This window comes from Pristiophorus japonicus, chromosome 15 (assembly GCF_044704955.1).
Source record: "Pristiophorus japonicus isolate sPriJap1 chromosome 15, sPriJap1.hap1, whole genome shotgun sequence".
Lineage (NCBI taxonomy): Eukaryota > Metazoa > Chordata > Chondrichthyes > Pristiophoridae > Pristiophorus > Pristiophorus japonicus.
In genome coordinates, this window is record NC_091991.1 from 132,448,349 (window position 1) to 132,471,237 (window position 22,889).

Consider the following 22,889-nt stretch of genomic DNA (forward strand, 5'->3'; position numbering starts at 1 on the left):
TCTATAAGGGGGTTGACTTATGAGGAAAGGTTGAATAGGTTGGGCCTCTACTCATTGGAATTCAGAAGAATGAGAGGTGATCTTATCAAAATGTATAAGATTATGAGGGGGCTTGACAAGGTGGATGCAGAGAGGATGTTTCCACTGATGGGGGAGACGAGAACTAGAGGGCATGATCTTAGAATAAGGGGCCGCCGATTTAAAACAGAGATGAGGAGAAATTTCTTCTCTCAGAGGGTGGAAAATCTGTGGAATTCGTTGACTCAGAGAGCTGTGGAAGCTGAGACATTGAATAACTTTAAGACAGAATTAAACAGTTTCTTAAACAATAAGGGGATAAGGGGTTATGGGGAGCAGGCGGGGAAGTGGAGATGAGTCCATGATCAGATCAGCCATGACCTTATTAAATGGCGGAGCAGGCTCGAGGGGCCGTATGGCCTACCGCTGTTCATATTTCTTATGTTCTTATGTTCTTATGAAAACGCGATACATTCTTTTATTAACCAAGGCATAGAATATAAGGGCAGGGAGGTTATGCTTAAACTGTGTAAAACACTAGTTCTGTGTAGAGTTCTGGTCACCACATTACAGGAAAGATGGGATTGCATTAGAGAGGGTACAAAGGAGATTTACGGGGATATTGCCAGGACTGGAGAATTTTAGCTATGAGGAGAGATTGGATAGGCTGTTTTCTTTCAAACAGAGCAGGATGAGGGAGATTTAATTGAGATGTATAAAATTATGAGGGGACTAGATATAGTGGATAAGAAGGTCCTATTTCCCTTAGTAGAGAGGTTAATAACCAGGGGGCATAGATTTAAAGTATTTGGTAGAAGTATTAGAAGGGAACTGAGGAGAACTTTTTTCACCCAGAGAGTGGTGGGGGGCTGAAATGCTCATGAAATTTAAAACATACTTAGATATGCACCTGAATTCTGTAACCTACAATGCAATGGTAAGGGATGGTTTTTTAGACCAATATGTCGAGGAACCAACTAGGGGGGAGGCCATCTTAGACTGGGTGTTATGTAATGAGAAAGGATTAATTAGCAATCTCATTGTGCGAGGCCCCTTGGGGAAGAGTGACCATAATATGGTGGAATTCTGCATTAGGATGGAGAATGAAACAGTTAATTCAGAGACCATGGTCCAGAACTTAAAGAAGGCTAACTTTGAAGGTATGAGGCGTGAATTGGCTGAGATGGATTGGCGAATGATACTGAAGGGGTTGACTGTGGATGGGCAATGGCAGACATTTAGAGACCGCATGGATGAACTACAACAATTGTACATTCCTGTCTGGCATAGAAATAAAAAAGGGAAGGTGGCTCAACCGTGGCTATCAAGGGAAATCAGGGATAGTATTAAAGCCAAGGAAGTGGCATACAAATTGGCCAGAAATAGCAGCGAACCTGGGGACTGGGAGAAATTTAGAACTCAGCAGAGGAGGACAAAGGGTTTGATTAGGGCAGGGAAAATGGAGTATGAGAAGAAGCTTGCAGGGAACATTAAGACGGATTGCAAAAGTTTCTATAGATATGTAAAGAGAAAAAGGTTAGTAAAGACAAACGTAGGTCCCCTGCAGTCAGAATCAGGGGAAGTCATAACGGGGAACAAAGAAATGGCGGACCAATTGAACAAGTACTTTGGTTCGGTATTCACGAAGGAGGACACGAACAACCTTCCGGTTATAAAAGGGGTCGGGGGGTCTAGTAAGGAGGAGGAACTGAGGGAAATCCTTATTAGCCGGGAAATTGTGTTGGGGAAATTGATGGGATTGAAGGCCGATAAATCCCCAGGGCCTGATGGACTGCATCCCAGAGTACTTAAGGAGGTGGCCTTGGAAATAGTGGATGCGTTGACAGTCATTTTCCAACATTCCATTGACTCTGGATCAGTTCCTATGGAGTGGAGGGTAGTCAATGTAACCCCACTTTTTAAAAAAGGAGGGAGAGAGAAAACAGGGAATTATAGACCGGTCAGCCTGACATCGGTAGTGGGTAAAATGATGGAATCAATTATTAAGGATGTCATAGCAGTGCATTTGGAAAGAGGTGACATGATAGGTCCAAGTCAGCATGGATTTGTGAAAGGGAAATCATGCTTGACAAATCTTCTGGAATTTTTTGAGGATGTTTCCAGTAGAGTGGATAAGGGAGAACCAGTTGATGTGGTATATTTGGACTTTCAGAAGGCGTTCGACAAGGTCCCACACAAGAGATTGATGTGCAAAGTTAGAGCACATGGGATTGGGGGTAGTGTGCTGACATGGATTGAGAACTGGTTGTCAGACAGGAAGCAAAGAGTAGGAGTAAATGGGTACTTTTCAGAATGGCAGGCAGTGACTAGTGGGGTACCGCAAGGTTCTGTGCTGGGGCCCCAGCTGTTTACACTGTACATTAATGATTTAGATGAGGGGATTAAATGTAGTATCTCCAAATTTGCGGATGACACTAAGTTGGGTGGCAGTGTGAGCTGCGAGGAGGATGCTGTGAGGCTGCAGAGCGACTTGGATAGGTTAGGTGAGTGGGCAAATGCATGGCAGATGAAGTATAATGTGGATAAATGTGAGGTTATCCACTTTGGTGGTAAAAACAGAGAGACAGACTATTATCTGAATGGTGACAGATTAGGAAAAGGGGAGGTGCAAAGAGACCTGGGTGTCATGGTACATCAGTCATTGAAGGTTGGCATGCAGGTGCAGCAGGCGGTTAAGAAAGCAAATGGCATGTTGGCCTTCATAGCAAGGGGATTTGAGTACAGGGGCAGGAGGTGTTGCTACAGTTGTACAGGGCATTGGTGAGGCCACACCTGGAGTATTGTGTACAGTTTTGGTCTCCTAACCTGAGGAAGGACATTCTTGCTATTGAGGGAGTGCAGCGAAGGTTCACCAGACTGATTCCCGGGATGGCGGGACTGACCTATCAAGAAAGACTGGATCAACTGGGCTTGTATTCACTGGAGTTCAGAAGAATGAGAGGGGACCTCATAGAAACATATAAAATTCTGACGGGGTTAGACAGGTTAGATGCAGGAAGAATGTTCCCAATGTTGGGGAAGTCCAGAACCAGGGGTCACAGTCTAAGGATAAGGGGTAAGCCATTTAGGACCGAGATGCGGAGGAACTTCTTCACCCAGAGAGTGGTGAACCTGTGGAATTCTCTACCACAGAAAGTTGTTGAGGCCAATTCACTAAATATATTCAAAAAGGAGTTAGATGAGGTCCTTACTGCTAGGGGGATCAAGGGGTATGGCGAGAAAGCAGGAATGGGGTACTGAAGTTGAATGTTCAGCCATGAACTCATTGAATGGCGGTGCAGGCTAGAAGGGCCGAATGGCCTACTCCTGCACCTATTTTCTATGTTTCTATGTTTCTATGGAACAAAAGCTGGAAAGTGGGATTAGCCTGGATAGCTCTTTTTTGGCCGGCACAGACACATAGAAACATAGAAACATAAAAAATAGGTGCAGCAGCAGGCCATTCGGCCCTTCGAGCCTGCACCACCATTCAATATGATCATGGCTGATCATGCAACTTCAGTACACCATTCCTGCTTTCTCTCCATACCCCTTGATCCCTTCAGCTGTAAGGGCCACATCTAACTTCCTTTTGAATATATCTAATGAACTGGCCTCAACAACTTTCTGTAGTAGAGAATTCCACAGGTTCACAATTCTCTGAGTGAAGAAGTTTCTCCTCATCGCAGTCCTAAATAGCTTACCCCTTATCCTTAGACTGTAACCCTGGTTCTTGGACTTCACCAACATTGGGAACATTCTTCCTGCATCTAACCTGTCTAAACCCGTCAGAATTTTATATGTTTCTATGAGATCCCCTCTCGTTCTTCTAAATTCCTGTGAATATAAGCCTAGCCGATCCAGTCTTTCTTCATATGTCAGTACTGCAGTCCCGGGAATCAGTCTGGTGAACCTTCGCTGCACTCCCTTAATAGTAAGAATGTCCTTCCTCAGATTAGGTGACCAAAACTGTACACAATATTCAAGGTATGGCCTCACCAAGGCCCTGTACAACTCCAGTAAGACCTCCTTGCTCCTATACTCAAATCCTCTCGCTATGAAGGCCAACATGCCTTCTTCACCACCTGCTGTGCCTGCATGCCAACTTTCAAAGACTGATGTACCATGACACCCAGGTCTCGTTGCACCTCCTCTTTTCCTAATCTGTCACCATTCAGATAATATTCTGCCTTCCTGTTTTTGTCCCCAAAGTGGATAACCTCACATTTATCCAAATTATACTGCATCTGCCATGCATTTGCCCACTCACCTAACCTGTCCAAGCCTTTTAGCATCCTCCTCACAGCTCACACTGCCACCCAGCTTAGTGTCATCTACAAACTTGGAGATATTACATTCAATTCCTTCGTCTAAATCATTAATGTATATTGTAAATAGCTGGGGTCCCAGCACCGAACCTTGCGGTACCCCACTAGTCACTGCCTGCCATTCTGAAAAGGACCCGTTTATTCCTACTCTTTGCTTCCTGTCTGCCAACCAGTGCTCTATCCACGTCAATACATTGCCCCTAATATCATGTGCTTTAATTTTGCACACTAATCTCTTGTGTGGGACCTTGCCAAAAGCCTTATGAAAGTCCAAATACACCACATCCACTGGTTCCCCCTTGTCCATTCTATTAGTTACATCCTCAAAAAATTCTAGAAGATTTGTGAAGCGTGATTTCCCTTTCATAAATCCATGCTGACTTAGACTGATCCTGTCACTGCTTTCCAAATGCGCTGCTTTTACATCTTTAATAATTGATTCCAACATTTTCCCCACTACCGATGTCAGGCTAACTGGTCTATAATTCCATGTTTTCTCTCTCCCTCCTTTTTTAAAAAGTGGGGTTACATTAGCTACCTTCCAATCCACAGGAAAAAATCCAGCGTCTATAGAATGTTGGAAAATGACCACCAATGCATCCACTATTTCTAGGGCCACTTCCTTAATTACTCTGGGATGCAGACTATCAGGCCTTGGGGATTTATTGGCCTTCAATCCCATCAATTTCCCTAACACAATTTCCTGACTAATAAGGATTTCCTTCAGTTACAGTGTCCCTGACGACTACATATGCGTGAAGTGTATCCGGCTGAAGCTCCTGACAGCCCGCATTGCGGGTGGATTCACTCTGGAGCATCCACGATGCTGAGAATGGCGTGAATAGCACGTTTAGTGAGTTGGTCTTACCGCAGGTAAAGGTCACACAGCCAGATAGGGGATGGGTGACCAACAGGAAGAGCAGTAGAAGGAAGGTAGTGCAGGGGTCCCCTGTGGTCATACCCATGCAAAACAGATACACCGCTTTGGGTACTGTTGAGGGGGATGACTCATCAGGGGAGGACAGCAGCAGCCAAGTCCATGGCTATGTGTGTGGCTCTGCTGCACAGGAGGGCAGGAAAAAGAGTGGGAGAGCTATAGTGATAGGGGATTCTATTGTAACGGGAATAGATAGACATTTCTGCAACTGAGACTCCAGGATGCTATGTTGCCTCCCTGGTGCAAGGGTCAAAGATGTCTCAGAGTGGGTGCAGGACATTTTAAAGTGGGAGGGTAAACAACCAGTTGTCGTGGTGCATATAGGTACCAACGATATAGGTAAAAAAACGGGATGAGGTCCTACAAGATGAATTTAGGGAGCGAGGAGCTAAATTGAAAAGTAGGACCTCAAAAGTAGTGATCTCAGGATTGCTACCAGTGCCACGTGCTAGTCAGAGTAGGAATCGCAGGATTGCTCAGATGAATACGTGGCTTGAGGAGTGGTGCAGAAGGGAGGGATTCAAATTCCTGGGACATTGGAATCAGTTCTGGGGGAGGTGGGACCATTACAAATAGGACGGTTTGCACCTGGGCAGGACCAGAACCAATGTCCTAAGGGGAATGTTTACTAGTGCTGTTGGGGAGGGGTTAAACTAATATGGCAGGGGGATGGGAACCTATGCAGGGAGACAGAGGGAATGGGGGCAGAAGCAAAAGATAGAAAGAAGAAAAGTAAAAGTGCAGAAACCCAAGGCAAAAAGCAAAAAGGGCCACATTATAGCAAAATCCTCAAAGGGCAAAGGGTTTTAAAAAGAACAAGCCTGATGGCTCTGTGCCTCAATACGAGGAGTATTCGGAATACGTTGGACGAATTAACTGCGCAGATAGCAGTTAATGGATAGGTTGTAATTGGCATCATGGAGACATGGCTCCAGGGTGACCAAGGCTCGGATTCAACATCCAGGGGTATTCAACATTTAGGAAGGATAGACAGAAATGAAAAGGAGGTGGGGTGGCGTTGCTGGTTAAAGAGGAAATTAATGCAATAGTAAGGAAGGACATTAGCTTGGATGACATAGAATATGTATGGGTGCAGCTACGGAATACCAAAGGGCAGAAAATGCCAGTGGGAGTTGTGCACAGACCACCAAACAGTAGTAATGAGGATGGGGACAGCATCAAACAAGAAATTAGGGATGCATGCAATAAAGGTACAGCAGTTACCATGGGCGACTTTAATCTACATATTGACTGGGCTAACCAAACTGGTAGCAATGCGGTGGAAGAGGATTTCCTGGAGTGTATTAGGGATGGTTTTCTAGACCAATATGTCGAGGAACCAACTAGAGGGCTGACCATCCTAGAATGGGTGATGTCTAATGAGAAAGGACAAATTAACAATCTTGTTGTGCGAGGCCCCTTGGGGAAGAGTGACTATAATATGGTAGAATTCTTTATTAAGATGGAGAGTGATACAGTTAATTCAGAGGCTAGGGTCCTGAACTTGGGGAAAGCTAACTTCGATGTTATGAGACGTGAATTGGTTAGAATAGACTGGCGAGTGATACTTAAAGGGTTGACAGTGGATAGGCAGTGGCAAACATTTAAAGATCACATGGATGAACTTCAACAATTGTACATCCCTGTCTGGAGTAAAAATAAAACGGGGAAGGTGGTTCAACCGTGGCTAACAAGGGAAATTAAGGATAGTGTTAAATCCAAGGAAGAGGCATATAAATTGGCCAGAAAAAACAGCAAACCTGAGGACTGGGAGAATTTTGTAATACAGCAGAGAAGGACAAAGGGTTTAATTAGGAGGGGGAAAATAGAGTATGAGAGGAAGCTTGCTGGGAACATAAAAACTGACTGCAAAAGCTTCTATATATATGTGAAGAAAAAAAGATTAGTGAAAACAAACATAGGTCCCTTGCAGTCAGATTCAGGTGAATTTATAATGCGGAACAAAGAAATGGCGGACAAGTTAAACAAATACTTTGGTTCTGTTTTCACGAAGGAAGACACAAATAACCTTTCGGCAATACTAGGGGACCGAGGGTCTAGTGTGAAGGAGGAACTGAAGGAAATCCTTATTAGTCAGGAAATTGTATTAGGGAAATTGATGGGATTGAAGGCCGATAAATCCCTGGAGTCTGATAGTCTGCATCCCAGAGTACTTAAGGAAGTGGCCATAGAAATAGTGGATGCATTGGTGATCATTTTCCAACAGCCTATTGACTCGGGATCAGTTTCTATGGAACAGAGGGTAGCTAATGTAACACCACTGTTTAAAAAAGGAGGGAGATAGAAAGCGGGTAATTATAGATCAGTTAGCCTGACATCAGTAGTGGGGAAAATGTTGGAAACAATTATTAAAGATGAAATAGCAGCACATTTGGAAAGCAGTGACAGGATCGGTCCAAGTCAGCATGGATTTATGAAAGAGAAATCATGCTTGACAAATCTTCTGGAATTTTTTTATGATGTAACTAGTAGAGTGGACAAGGGAGAACCAGTGGATGTGGTGTATTTGGACTTTCAAAAGGCTTTTGACAAGGTCCCACACAAGAGATTGTGGTGCAAAATCAAAGCACATGGTGTTGGGGGTAATATACTAATGTGGATAGAGAACTGGTTGGCAAACAGGAAGCAGAGAGTCGGGATAAACGCGTCCTTGTCAGAATGGTAGTCAGTGACTAGTGAAGTGCTGCAGGGCTCAGTGCTGGGACCCCAGCTCTTTACAATATACATTAATGATTATAGATGAAGGAATTGAGTGTAATATCTCCAAGTTTGCAGCTGACACTAAACTGGGTGGTTGTGTGAGCTGTGAGGAGGACGTTAAAAGGCTGCAGGGTGACTTGGACAGGTCAGGTGAGTGTGCAAATGCATAGCAGATGCAGTATAATGTGGATAAATGTGAGGTTATCCACTTTGGGGGCAAAAACAGGAAGGCAGAATATTATCTGAATGGTGGAAGATTAGGAAACGGGGAGGTGCAACGAGACCTGGGTATCATGGTACATCAGTCATTGAAAGTTGGCATGCAGGTACAGCAGGTGGTGAAGAAGGCAAATGGTATGTTGGCCTTCATAGCTAGGGGATTTGAGTATCGAAGCAGAGAAGTCTTACTGCAGTTGTACAGGGCCTTGGTGAGGCCTCACCTGGAATATTGTGTTCAGTTTTGGTGTGCTAATCTGAGGAAGAACGTTCTTGCTATTGAGGGAGTGCAGCGAAGGTTCACCAGACTGATTCCCGGGATGGCGGGACTGACATATGAGGAGAGGCTGGATCAACTGGACCTTTATACACTGGAGTTTAGACGGATGAGAGGGGATCTCATAGAAACTTATAAGACTCTGACAGGGCTGGACAGGTTAGATGCGGGAAGAATGTTCCTGATGATGGAGAAGTCCAAAACTGGGGACACAGTCTTAGGATAAGGGATAGGCCATTTAGGACTGAGATGAGGAGAAACTTCTTCACTCAGAGAATTGTTAACCTGTGGAATTCCCCACCGCAGAGAGTTGTTGATGCCAGTTCATTGGATATATTCAAGAGGGAGTTAGGTATGACCCTTATGCCTAAAGGGATCAAGGGGTATGGAGAGAAAGCAGGAAAGGGGTACTGAAGGAATGATCAGCCATGATGTTATTGAATAGTGGTGAAGGCTCGAAGGACCGAATGGCCTACTCCTGCACCTATTTTCTATGTTTCTATGTTTCTCTGTTTCCTCCTTGTCGCTAGACCCTCGGTCCCCTCATATTTCCGGAAGGTTATTTGTGTCTTCCTTCGTGAAGACAGAACCAAAGTATTTGTTCAATTGGTCTGCCATTTCTTTATTCCCCATTATAAATTCACCTGATTCTGACTGCAAGGGACCTATACTTATCTTCACTAATCTTCGCATTTCTATAGAAGCTTTTGCAGTCAGTTTTTATGTTCCCTGCAAGCTTACTCTCATACTCTATTTTCCCCCTCCTAATTAAACTCTTTGTCCTCCTCTGCTGAATTCTAAATTTCTCCCAGTCCTCAGGTTTGCTGCTTTTTCTGGCCAATTTATATGCCTCTTCCCTAATTTCCCTTGTTAGCCACGGTTGAGCCACCTACCCAGTTTTATTTTTATGCCACACAGGGATGTACAATTGTTGAAGTTCATCCATGTGATCTTTAAATGTCTGCCATTGCCTATCCACCATCAACCCTTTAAGTATCATTCGCCAGTCTATCCTAGCCAATTCACATCTCATACCATCGAAGTTACCTTTCTTTAAGTTGAGGATCCTAGTCACTGAATTAACTGTGTCACTCTCCATCTTAATGATGAATTCTACCATATTATGATCACTCTTCCCCAAGGGGCCTTGCACAACAAGGTTGCTAATTAATCCTCTCTCATTACACAACACCCAGTCTAGGATGGCCAGCTGTCGACATATTGGTCGAGAAAACCATCCCTTATACACTCCAGGAAATCCTCCTCCATCGTATTGCTATCAGTTTGGTTAGCCCATTCTAAATGTAGACTAAAGTCACCCCTGATAACTGCTGTACCTTTATTGCATGCATCCCCAATTTCCTGCTTGATGCCATCCCCAACCTCACTTCTACTGTTTGATGGTCTGTATACAACTCCCACAAGCGTTTTCTGTCCTTTGGTGTTCCACTGCTCTACCCATACAGATTCCACATCATCCAAGCTAATGTCCTTCCTTACTATTGTGTTAATCTCCTCTTTAATCAACAACGCTACCCCAACTCATTTTCCTTTCTGTCTATCCTTCCTGAATATTGAATACCCTTGGATGTTGAGTTCCCAGCTTTGGTCACCCTGAAGCCATGTCTCCGTAATCCTAATTACTTCATATCCTTTAACAGCTGTCTGCGCAGTTAATTCATCCACCTTATTACGAATGCTCCTCACATTGAGTACAGAGCCTTAAGGCTTGTTTTTTTAACACTCTTTGTCCTTTTAGAATTAAGTTGTAATGTGACCCTTTTTGATTTTTGCCTTTGATTTCTCTGCCCTCCACTTTTACTTATCTCCTTTCTACCTTTTGCTTCTGACCCCATTTTACTTCCCTCTGTCTCCCTGCATAGATTCCCATCCCCCTGCCATATTAGTTTAAACCCTCCCCAACATCACTTGCAAACACTCCCCCTTGGACATCGGTTTCGGTTCTGCCCAGGTGCAGACCATCCAGTTTGTACTGGACCCACCTCCTCCAGAACCGGTTCCAATGTCCCAGGAATTTGAATCCCTCCCTCTTGCATCATTCCTCAAGCCACGAATTTATCTTAACTATCGTGCTATTTCTACTCTGACTATCACGTGGCACTGGTAGCAATCCTGAGATTACTATCTTTGAGGTCCTACTTTTTAATTTAACTCCTAGCTTCCTAAATTCAGCCTGTAAGACCTCATCCCATTTTTTACCGATATTGTTGGTACCTCTATGCACCATGACAACTGGCTGTTCACCCTCGCCCTCCAGAATGACCTGCAGCCGCTCCGAGACATCCTTGACCCTTGCACTGTGATGGGTGGAATGGCTTCCTTCTGTGCCGTAAATGTCTATGATCCTATGAAAAGACCTGCCAAAATAATATGATACAGAAATTTTCACTCAAATCCTGATTCAATTTACAGCAAATCTAAATGAGTTATAACATTCAATTCTGAATTGTTGCCAGCACAGAGTGGTCTTTACTGCAACACTTGCTTTATACTGGTAACAGGAATGCTCAGTTCATTCCCAGCAGTTGCATAACATCAAAATTCATTGTACTATTGTAATGAAGCTCTCCCATTGTTTTCCACAAGAGCTTTGACTGTCTGTATTTATGACTGCACTAGCAATTGGATTCTCTATCTGATTTCCTGTATCCCCGCTGCCCATTCTGCAGCAATCGTAAAATATATCCTACTAAACTTAATCCTCGTTCATACCTGACCAGTTCATAAATGTATACTCCGTATTCATATATATTTCCTTATTCATAATTATAATATATTGAAACTCTTTTGTTTGTGCACATTTTCTATTTCAAAGCAATTGGCTGGATTTTCGGATGGTTTACGACTGGGTTTCGCCGCGTTTTGACCCTCCGCAGCGAAAACCCAGTCGCTAAGCCCAGGCGCGATCTTCGGTTCCTTGTTTGCGGCGGTGCTTGGAAGCACTGTCGGGGAGAGCAGAGCCGGACGTGTAACGACTCGGATTGCGTTACTATCCGTGTTTCGGCACTCAACCAACCCGTACGCCGTGTCCTGAACACCGACAGGTAAAACAGAGCGGTGCTTCCCTGACGGCAACAGTAAGTTAGAAAACCTAAAAAAAAGGTAATTTAAAGTTTTTATTTTTTATTTTTTTGCAGCGATTTGTTAGCTAAGGGTCTTGGTAATTGTTATATATGTGGACTTGTATTTACTCTGTATAGCCACCAGAGGACTCATTCCCTGGAGTCCCAAGGGATCCCATAATCCCTTAGGAGCACAGGTATTTAAGGAGGCTTCACAGGTTGGAGAGGCACTCTGGAGACCTGCAATTAAAGACTAAGGTCACACTTTACTTTGAGCTCACAGTGTTCAGTCTGACTCTTTCTCCATACACAACAACTGGTGATGAGATACAGATAGCGAACACAAAGATGGAGAGAACAGTGGGCATCCTGGAGAAATTCTCAGAGGGAAATGATTGGGAAACTTTTGTGGAGTAACTCAATCAACACTTCATAGCCAATGAGCTAGATGGTAAAGAGAGCGTTGCCAAATGAAGGGCGATCCTCCTCACCGTCTGTGGGGCACCAACATATGGCCTCATGAAAAATCTGCTCACTTCAGCGAAACCCACGGAGAAATCATATGACAATTTGTGCATAATGGTCCGAGAGCATTTGAACCCGAAGGAAAGCGTTTGATGTCGAGGTACCGCTACATCGACAAAAGGCCAGGAAGTGGCGAGTTATGTCACCAAGCTAAGACGCCTTGCAGGACATTGCGAATTTGAAGAACAGAGACTTTTTTGAACTAGGCATTGGCCACGAAACCATACTTCGCAAACTTTTGACTGCAGAGACCCCAACCTTGAGTAAGGCCATAGCAATTGCCCAGCCGTTCATTGCCACCAGTGACAATACTACGCAAATCTCTCAGCACACAAGTGCTGCTACAAGTGCTGCGAACAAAGTGATGTTGTTTGCGAATCGTAACATACAGGGCAGGTCACACATACCTGCAGCTGCACGTCCGCAGAAGACTCAGAGTCCACCATCAAGGGTGATGAATGCAAGGTCATTAACACCTTGTTGGCGCTGCGGAGGTGATCATCGTTTCCATTCATGCCGATTCAAAGAGTACATTTGCAAGGGCTGTGGAACAATGGGACACCTCCAATGCATGTGCAGGCGAGCTGCTAAGCATGTTAAACCTGAAAACCACCATGTTGCAGAGGAGGACAGATCCACGGAGGATCACTACAAACCAGATCCTCAGATAGAGGAGGTAGAGCTACATGGGGTGCAAACATTCACCACGAATTGTCCCCCGATAATGTTGAATGTTGAACTAAATGGACTCCCAGTGTCAATAGAACTGGACACGGGCGCGAGCCAGTCCATTATGGGCAAAAAGACTTTCGAAAGATTGTGGTGCAACAAGACCTCAAGGCCAGTCTTAACTCCAGTTCGCACGAAACTAAGAACTTACACAAAAAAACTGATTCCTGTAATCGGCAGTGCTACCATAAAGGTCTCCTATGATGGAGCGATGCAGAAGCTACCACTCTGGGTGGTACCGGGCGATGGTCCCACGCTGCTCAGCAGGAGCTGGCTGGAAAGATACACTGGAACTGGAACGACGTCCGAGCGCTATCGCCTGCTGATGACACTTCGTGTGCCCAGGTCTTAAACAAATTCGCTGTTCAAACCAGGCATCGGGAAATTCCAAGGAGCAAAAGTACAGATCCACCTAATTCTGGGGACGCGACCCATCCATCACAAGACGAGAGCAGTACCGTACATGATGGGAGAAAGGGTAGAGATCGAGCTAGACCGACTGCAAAGAGAGGGCATCGTTTCCCCGATCGAGTTCAGCGAGTGGGCCAGTCCTATTGTCCCAGTCCTCAAGGGAGACGGCACCATCAGAATCTGTGGCGATTACAAAGTAACTATCAATCGTTTCTCCCTGCAAGACCAATACCCAGTACCAAAGACCGACGACCTCTTTGCAACACTGGCGGGAGGAAAGACGTTCACGAAGCTGGATCTGACTTCAGCCTACATGACGCAGGAACTGGAGGAATCATCGAAGGCTCTCACCTGCATCAACACACACAAGGGTCTTTTTGTTTAGAACAGATGCCCATTTGGAATCCAATCAGCGGCGGCGATATTCCAGAGAAACATGGAAAGCTTACTGAAGTCTGTCCCACACATCATACTCTTCCAGGACGAAATCTTGGTCATAGGTAGGAACACAGTTGAGCACCTGCAGAATCTAGAGGAGGTTCTTAGTCAACTCAACCACGTGGGGTTCAGGTTAAAATGTTTTCCTGGTGCCTGAAGTGGAGTTCTTGGGAAGGAGGATTGCGGCAGACGGCATCAGGCCCACCAACACGAAGACGGAGGCAATCGAGAACTCACCGAGGCCACAGAACGTGACGGAGCTGCGGTCGTTTCTGGGACACTTGAATTACTTTGGTAACTACTTACCGGGTCTCAGTACACTGCTGGAGTCTTACTACGAAAAGGGGGCGAATGGGTTTGGGGCAAAAGCCAAGAAAATGCCTTTGTAAAAGCGAGAAAATTGTTATGCTCAAACAAATTGCTCGTGTTGTATGATCCATGTAAGCGTTTGGTACTAGCATGTGATGCGTCGTCATGTGGCGTTGGGTGTGTATTGCAAAAAGCTAATGATTTTGGGAAACTGCAACCGGTTGCTTATGCATCCAGGAGTCTGTCTAAGGCTGAGAGAGCCTACAGCATGATTGGAAAAGAAGCGTTAGCGTGTGTCTATGGAGTAAAGAAAATGCATCAATACCTGTTTGGGCTAAAATTCGAATTGGAAACTGACCATAATCCACTTATATCCCTTTTTTCTGAGAGTAAAGGGATAAATACCAATGCATCGGCCTGCATCCAGAGATGGGCGCTCACGTTGCCCGCATACAACTATGCCACCCGCCACAGGCCAGGCACAGAAAACTGCGCCGATGCTCTCAGTAGGCTGCCATTGCCCACCACGGGGGTGGAAATGGCGCAGCCCGCAGACCTAGCCGTGGTTATCGAAGCATTTGAGAGTAAGCAATCACCCGTCACTGCCTGGCAGATCAAAACCTGGACAAGCCAGGACCCCTTATTATCTCTAGTCAAAAGCTGTATGCTTCACTGGAGCTGGTCCAGTGTCCTAGCGGAAATGCAGGAAGAGATAAAGCCGTTCCAACGGCGCAAAGATGAAATGTCTATACAGGCAGACTGCCTTCTGTGGGGCAATCGAGTAGTGGTCCCCAAGAAGGGCAGAGACACCTTCATCAATGACCTCCACAGTACCCACCCAGGCATCTTAATGATGAAAGTGATAGCCAGATCCCACCTGTCATGGCCCAGTATCAGTGCGGACTTAGAGTCCTACGTTCACAGATGTAATACATGCTCGCAGTTAAGCAATGTACCCAGGAAGGCGCCGCTAAGTTTATGGTCTTGGCCCTCCAAACCGTGGTCTCGGGTACACGTCGACTATGCAGACCCGTTCTTGGATAAAATGTTCCTTGTGGTTGTAGACGCATACTCCAAGTGGATTGAATGTGAGATAATATCGGCTAGCATGTCCGCTGCCACTACTGAAAGTCTGCGGGCCATGTTTGCCACACACGACTTACCCGATGTCCTGCTGAGCAACAATGGGCCATGTTTTACCAGTGCTGAGTGCAAAGAATTCATGACCCGTTACGGGATCAAACATGTCACATCTGCCCCGTTTAAATCAGCGTCCAATGGTCAGGCAGAGAGAGCAGTGCAAACCATCAAGCAAGGCTTGAAGAGGGTAACTGAAGGCTCACTGCAGTCTCGCCCATCCCGAGTCCTGCTTAGCTACCGCACGAGACCCCACTCACTCACTGGGATCCCACCTGCTGAACTGCTCATGAAACGAACACTTAAGACAAGGCTCTCGTTAGTTCACCCTGATCTACATGAACAGATAGAGAGCAGGCGGCTTCAACAAAGTGCATATCATGATAGCGCAAATGTGTCACGCGAGATTGAAATCAATGATCCTGTATTTGTATTGAACTATGGACAAGGTTCCAAGTGGCTTCCCGGCACTGTCGTGGCCAAAGAGGGGAGCAGGGTATTTTGGGTCAAACTTTCAAATGGACTCATTCACCGGAAACACTTGGACCAAATCAAACTCAGATTCACAAACTATCCTGAGCAACCCAGCTTGGACTGTACCTTTTTTGATCCATCAACATACACACCAGTGGCAACCGACACCAGGGTTGACCACGAAGCAGAACCCATCATCCACAGCAGCTCAGCAGGGCCCAACACATCAGGCAGCCCAGCAAGACCAGCTGCACAACAGCCCAGCGAGGGCCCAACAAATGATTCAACAACACCAACTTTCACACCGAGACGATCAACCAGGGCAAGAAGGGCCCCAGATCGACTCACATTGTAAATAATTACACTATTGACTTTGGGGGGGAAGTGTTGCTGTATATGTGGACTTGTATTTACTCTGTACAGTCACCAGAGGGCTCATCCCCTGGAGTCCCAAGGGATCCCATAATCCCTTGGGAGCACAGGTATTTAAGGAGGCTTCACAGGTTGGAGAGGCACTCTGGGGATCTGCAATAAAGGACTAAGGTCACACTTTACTTTGAGCTGACAATGTTCAGTCTGACTCTTTCTCCACACACAACAGTAATGTTTTTCGAATGATTTTGTAATTTTTTTTCCCCCTCCCAAGGCTTCTCTCACAGCGCTCCCGGCCCCGCACTAAAGTTGGCGAGGATCCCGATTTTGCGCCGTGAATAGTTGTGCAACGCCTCCCTTTGGACCCCAAAGACCGAAAGTTAGGCCTTAACTCAGTATCGCAGCGAAAACGGTAATTTTCACATGTTGCTTACGTTATTGCCCAAAAACCCAAAAACCCCAAAATCCAGCCTCTTATCTCTTGTTTTTAATTCTTTCTCTATTTTTAATTCTTATGTCCATATTTATGATTTACATGGCCTGTGGAAACTTGTCCTGCTGCAATACACCCTCCCACCAGCTGTGGCACTGTCATGCCTCATTTCTGCATCTCCCAGCTCCTTGGCTTACATAATAGAGAAACTTCTATATTCCAACCAACTCGACTTTTCTACCTCACAAATTGCCATATTTTTTCTATTATTATACTATAAATAATCATTTAAAATCAAAATATTATATACAAAATAAAGACATACTATACAACTTCACAATGATGACAGAATTATGTCTGCAGCCCTGATCAGATTATCTCCCGATTTCCAAGGCTGATAAACCTGAAGACTACATTTGCTCCTGGCTCACTGGGGTAGATCATGTGCGTTAGTGTAACACCAGTGATAGCGAGTCGGCAGCCCTCTCCTGATTTTTTTCCCTTTAGGGGTCATTCTTGAAGTAATTGGAAAGGAAAATGGGGAGAGATGTATAACAGACGGCTGATCCGATAGCGCCCGTTTTACACTATTCCCAAAATTTAAAATGATCCCCCTTGTCTGCAATGCCACAGCTGATCAACAAGTAATATTCATATATGGCATAACATTTTCTACCTCATAAATGTAATTATTATCAATGTGTGCCAATAAGAATTCCCCAACCCAGATTAAATTGATAATTCTAAATGGTCTGTAGCCCATCAATTAATTTATCTCTATTTACATCCAGCATCTGATTAATGTTCTCACCCATGACTATGTCGGCCTCCTTGGAAGACATGTCTTTGGTTTAAGGTTTTTTCAGATTGAAGAATGGCTCTGAATGTGTGGGAAATCCGGTCAATGTAGCATTGCTCACTTCCAACCCCAATTTTGAAGAATTTCCTGTCACTAAAGGGGTAGAATGGTTATTATACAGCACTGAATAAAGAAAAATGACAAAAGAACAACACTCCTCGGTTCAAATACGACAAACCTTCTGTTGTGAACTGCCTTTTCCCTCTGGGAAGTGCATTGCCAGTCATTTTCTGAGTAATCAGTGGTGCCACTAGACCTTACCCACTGGCAGTACTAAACAGCCAAATCAAATTGTTCCAAATGATCACAAATGTTCCACTTTAATGTGAATGACTGTTGTCGGTCAGGCTTGGATAGATGTCTGGAATTTAATGTCACTTAAATATATAATAAATTGGACCGTGGAGCAGAATTTTATTTTGATGGAGTTTTATTATGGGCTAAATCCTAGTTTAGAAAAGGTTTGAAAGCCTTTATTAATTAAAATGAATGACATTTGGCACATGTAGATAATTAGGAAGTCATAGTAAAATTGGAAATTGAGGGCTAAGTGGGAGGCAAGTTCCTGTATTGCTAGTTTATTTGGACATAACGTATTATTTCAGGACTGTATCCCGCACACACACCCAACAGTTTGAGCTTGAGCTCTCTAATGCCTCAGTCACATTTACTTATCTATGCTGCATAATAAGTACTAACCAGGGAGAGAGGACCCGAGGGAGGGAGGGGGTTAGTGGGAATGTGTGTGTGTGTGTGTGTGTGCTAGGCCCATGCAGCAGAGCATGGTCGCCAATCGTCTTGGGTCCCCTTGTCATTGGACCAAGACCTTGCTCTGTCAAGTTTGTGTGGTAGCTGGCACGCAATGGCCACCCCACGTTAAAAGAATTCACACACATATTAGCGTGGAAGCAAGTCCTCCTCAACTCCGGGAGACTGCCAATGAAGAAGAAGGAGATGAACAATATATATTTTATGCTAAAATGCGCAATTTATTTGAAATGAACTGAGTCAATGCCTATTCTTATATTCCTTGAGAAAATATAAGTTATTTCACACAAACCAGTCACTGAGGATTCCACAACACTTTAAGGAAACAAAAAATCTCTCAAGATTTAGCTTCAGACATTTACAATGGTGTCAGGGAAGGCTGAGAAAGGCTCCATTGGGGAATTACCTTATCATTTGTACCCTACTGCTCTCCTCCCATCTGCTTTCCTTTGCGAGACTGTCGGGAGACACACAGCTCAAGTGCAATATGTAGTGTAAAGAAATAAACATAACTGCATTAGATAGCTGCAGGGTTTGATTATTTTATTCTTATTGCAATAATATGCTTGCTATTGACAACATGTCAAAAAGAATTAAGTACAGTACAGTTATTTCATTGATCAATCAATAATTCAGGCAGTGCAGTAAACATTGGGCATACAGAACTGTTACCCAATAAATGTCAGTATTTGGCTAACGAGTTTGAAACCGTTCGTCTTCACAATTATAAGTAACCATGCAAGTGTTTCTTTATCAATAGAATCAGCGAAGTGCTTACAGCATTTGGTTTCTGTCCACCAATTCACCGAATTAATGAATACCAAAAGCTCTGAGAACTCCACTAGCTGTAGTAATAAGGAAATACTAATAACTATACTCCAAATAAGTATTGAAAAAAATAAAAAGGATGAGACAAAACCATTAGGCCTATCTGTGTTCACTGTATCCATTTGATGGTGCACCTTATGTGCCACGTTATACATTTGCCAAAAACATTAATTCCAGAGGAGTTATCAATTCGGTTATCCATTTCAGGAAAACTGGAAAATTCCTCCCTGGCCAACATTCCCGCGTAGCTGTCTGGAGGCCCCGCACAGTCCCAGTCACCGGCGTTTCAATGGAAAATTTTGCGGCTGCACGAAATTTTGAATGGGTTGCACAGCCCAATAAAGGGGCCACGCACTCAAAAAATGATTAGAGGGAACCTTGTCCCTGACTCTACAAAGCAAGTGACTCCCTGACTCCATGTGCATGTTTGGCACGATGGCGGATGGGATAGCAGCTCCCTCGAGAGCTCTCCCCAAACAAACCTTCTTCTGGCCATCTGCTGCAATCCTCCACCTCTCTCTCCATCAGTCTCCGCTACCCTCCCCCCCCCCCGCCCCCCCGGCCCTAACAGTGGGTGCACTTCAACGCCCCAAAGTATTTTCCTACCCCGAAAACCCGTGCTGCAAGGGCCCACTGCCCATCCCCCCAATCAAGACTTACCTTCCAGATCAACCTCCCTGCTGCCAAATCCCTCCAACAGGACTCTCGCTTCTCGCTCCTCATTGGCCGACTCAGTTGTTCCAACCGATCCCCAGCGAACTCAATGGTGGTGAGCCTTCGACCAAATCCAACCTCAGGTTTGGGCCCTACCTTCACTCCTCGTCCTCACGCACGAGCCTGCTCCCCTTCAGAGCTTCACCCCACTGGCAACATTCGGGCCTTCCTCCCACCAGCAACATTCGGGCCTTCCTCCCACCGGCAACATTCAGGCCTTCCTCCCACCGGCAACATTCGGGCCTTCCTCTCACCAGCAACATTCGGGCCTTCCTCCCACCGGCAACATTCGGGCCTTCCTCCCACCGGCAACATTTGGGCCTTCCTCCCACCAGCAACATTCGGGCCTTCCTCCCACCGGCAACATTCGGGCCTTCCTCCCACTGGCGACATTCAGGCCTTCCTCCCACCAGCAACATTCGGGCCTTACTCCCACCAGCAACATTCGGGCCTTACTCCCACCGGTAACATTCGGGCCTTCCTCCCACTGGCGACATTCAGGCCGTCCTCCCACCAGCAACATTCGGGCCTTACTCCCACCGGTAACATTCGGGCCTTCCTCCCACTGGCGACATTCAGGCCGTCCTCCCACCAGCAACATTCGGGCCTTACTCCCACCGGTAACATTCGGGCCTTCCTCCCACTGGCAACATTCAGGCCGTCCTCCCACCGGCAACATTCGGGCCTTCACCCTACCAGCAACATTCGGGCCTTCCTCCCACCAGCAACATTCGGGCCTTACTCCCACCGGCGACATTTGGGCCTTCCTCCCACCGGCGACATTCGGGCCTTCACCCTACCAGCAACATTCGGGCCTTCCTCCCACCAGCAACATTCGGGCCTTACTCCCACCGGCGACATTTGGGCCTTCCTCCCACCGGCGACGTTTGGGCCTTCCTCCCACCGGCGACGTTCGGGCCTTACTCCCACTGGCAACATTCGGGCCTTCCTCCCACCGGCAACATTCGGGCCTTCCTCCCACCGGTGATGTTCGGGCCTTCACCCCACCGGCGATGTTTGGGCCTTCCTCCCACTGGCGATGTTCGGCCCTTCCTCCCACCAGCACCATTCGGGCCTTCCTCCTACCGCCAATGTTCAGACCTTCACCCCATCGGCGACGTCCGGGCCTGCACCACAGCGGCGCTGTGCGGGCCTTCCTCCCACTGGCGACATTCAGGCCTTCACCCCACTGGCGACGTTCAGACTTTCCTCCCACCGGCGATGTCCTGGCCTTCCTTCCACCAGCGATGTCCTGGCCTTCCTTCCACCAGCGACGTTCTGGCCTCCCTCCGGCCGGTGGCCCCACTCAACGGTGGAGTCTTTGCCGAGCACATGGTGTGCACAATGGCTGTGGCCATTCTGACCTCTCTGACCTCTCCTCTTTCCACGAAGTGGACCTCTGACCATCCCAATGCCTGCCCTCAGCCAAGCCTCCGTTTTCTCACCACCTCACCAAAGGGCGCTGCTCAGCACTGAGCTTACGGCTCACATCCCGCCATAGGCAACTAGGCTCATACATCATTATCATCAGCATCATAGACGGTCCCTCGAACGAGGATGACTTGCTTCCACATGAGTTCACAAATGTTTCAATGAAGGACCCAATATTCCAGTCTTGAACTCCAGGGGTGGAAGATGCCTATGCGTGGATTTTTTTAACGTGTGGTGACTGTTGCACATCAGCCACCACACGGGCTTGACAGAGCTAGGCCTTTATCCAGTGGCAAGTGTTAACCAGGATGACTGGAGACTTGCTCTGCTGCACGGACCTAGTGTGCACACATATCACAGTATGGGCTGGTCCGTGCTGCCCTGGGAGCTCGGCTCTTCTAAGCCCCATACCCTTATTTGCCATACAGCAGTGCCTGGTGTCCAGTCATCTTGAACCCCTTTGCCATTGGACCAAGACCTCGCTCTGTTACGCTCCTGTGGTAGCCGATGTGCAATGGCCACCCCACATTAAAAGAACTCATGCACAGGCATCTTCCACCCTTCAAAATGAAGTTCTGGACCTGGAACGTCAGGACCCTCATGGACAACTCCAACAGCGACAGACCAGAATGACGCACCGCTATCGTTGCCCGGGAACTTAGACGCTTTGTTGTCGACATCGCCGCCCTAAGTGAGACCTGGCAGGCAGGGGAAGGCCAGCTCAAAGAACAAGGTGGAGGTTACACCTTCTTCTGGAAAGGCAAACTAGAAGAAGAACACCACCTCCATGGAGGTGTCTTCGCCATCAAGAACGAGCTAGTCGGCTGCCTCAGAGACTCCCCCTGCGGGATAAGTGAACGTCTCATGACTCTCCGGTTCACTCTATCGCGGAAGCAGTGTGCCACAGTTATCAGTGTGTATGCCCCAACACTCGACGCAACAAATGAGGCCAAGGAGGAATTTTACTCCAGCCTCGAACAATCCCTGTCCCGTGTCCCTACGGACAACAAACTGATCCTCTTCGGTGACTTCAATGCCAGAGTCGGTAAAGACACAGATCTCTGAGGAGGCATGATCGGCAGAGAGGGGGTAGGGAAAACCAACTTCAGCAGTACCCTGCTCCTGGCAAAATGCCTAAAACACAACCTTGTCATCACCAACACCTTGTTCTGCCAGAGGGACAAGTACAAGGCATCGTGGCAACAACCTCACTCCAAACATTGGCACCTGCTCGACAACGTCGTCGTTTGAGCAAGGGATCACAAGGACATGCGCATCACCCGCGCCATGACAGGAGCTGACGACTGCTGGACGGACCACCGCCTAATCCGTTCCATCATCAACATTAATATAGCCCCAAAATGACGATGGCAACAGAAGTTATGCCGCAAAGATCGTGCTAAGTGAGCCCTATAGAGCCAGTGCCTCACGACCTGGCCATCCTCAATGACCCCAAGACGCAGTGTGCTCACAGTACCTGGTCTGCCCTCAAGGCCACCATAAACAGTGCCTGCAAAGAGAGGCTCGGTCACTCAACCAGGTAACACCAGGACTGGTTTGATGAGAATGACCAGGAGATCCAGGAGCTAATAAATCGCAAGCGCAAGGCATTTCTGAACCTAAAGCAACAACCCAATTTGGGAGCAGCAAAGCAGCTCTACAGACAGCTGAAGGCCGAGGTCCAACAAAAGACCCACGACTTAAAGAATAGATGGTGGGTGGACAAAGCACAGCAGATTCAGCAGTTGGCTGACAGCCATGACGTGCGAGGATTCTTCTCCGCAGTCAAGTCCACCTACGGCCCAAGCACACAAGGCTCCACCCCACCATTGGCCAAAAATGGGGAGACACTCATCAAGGACACCGAGGCAGTCAGGGCCC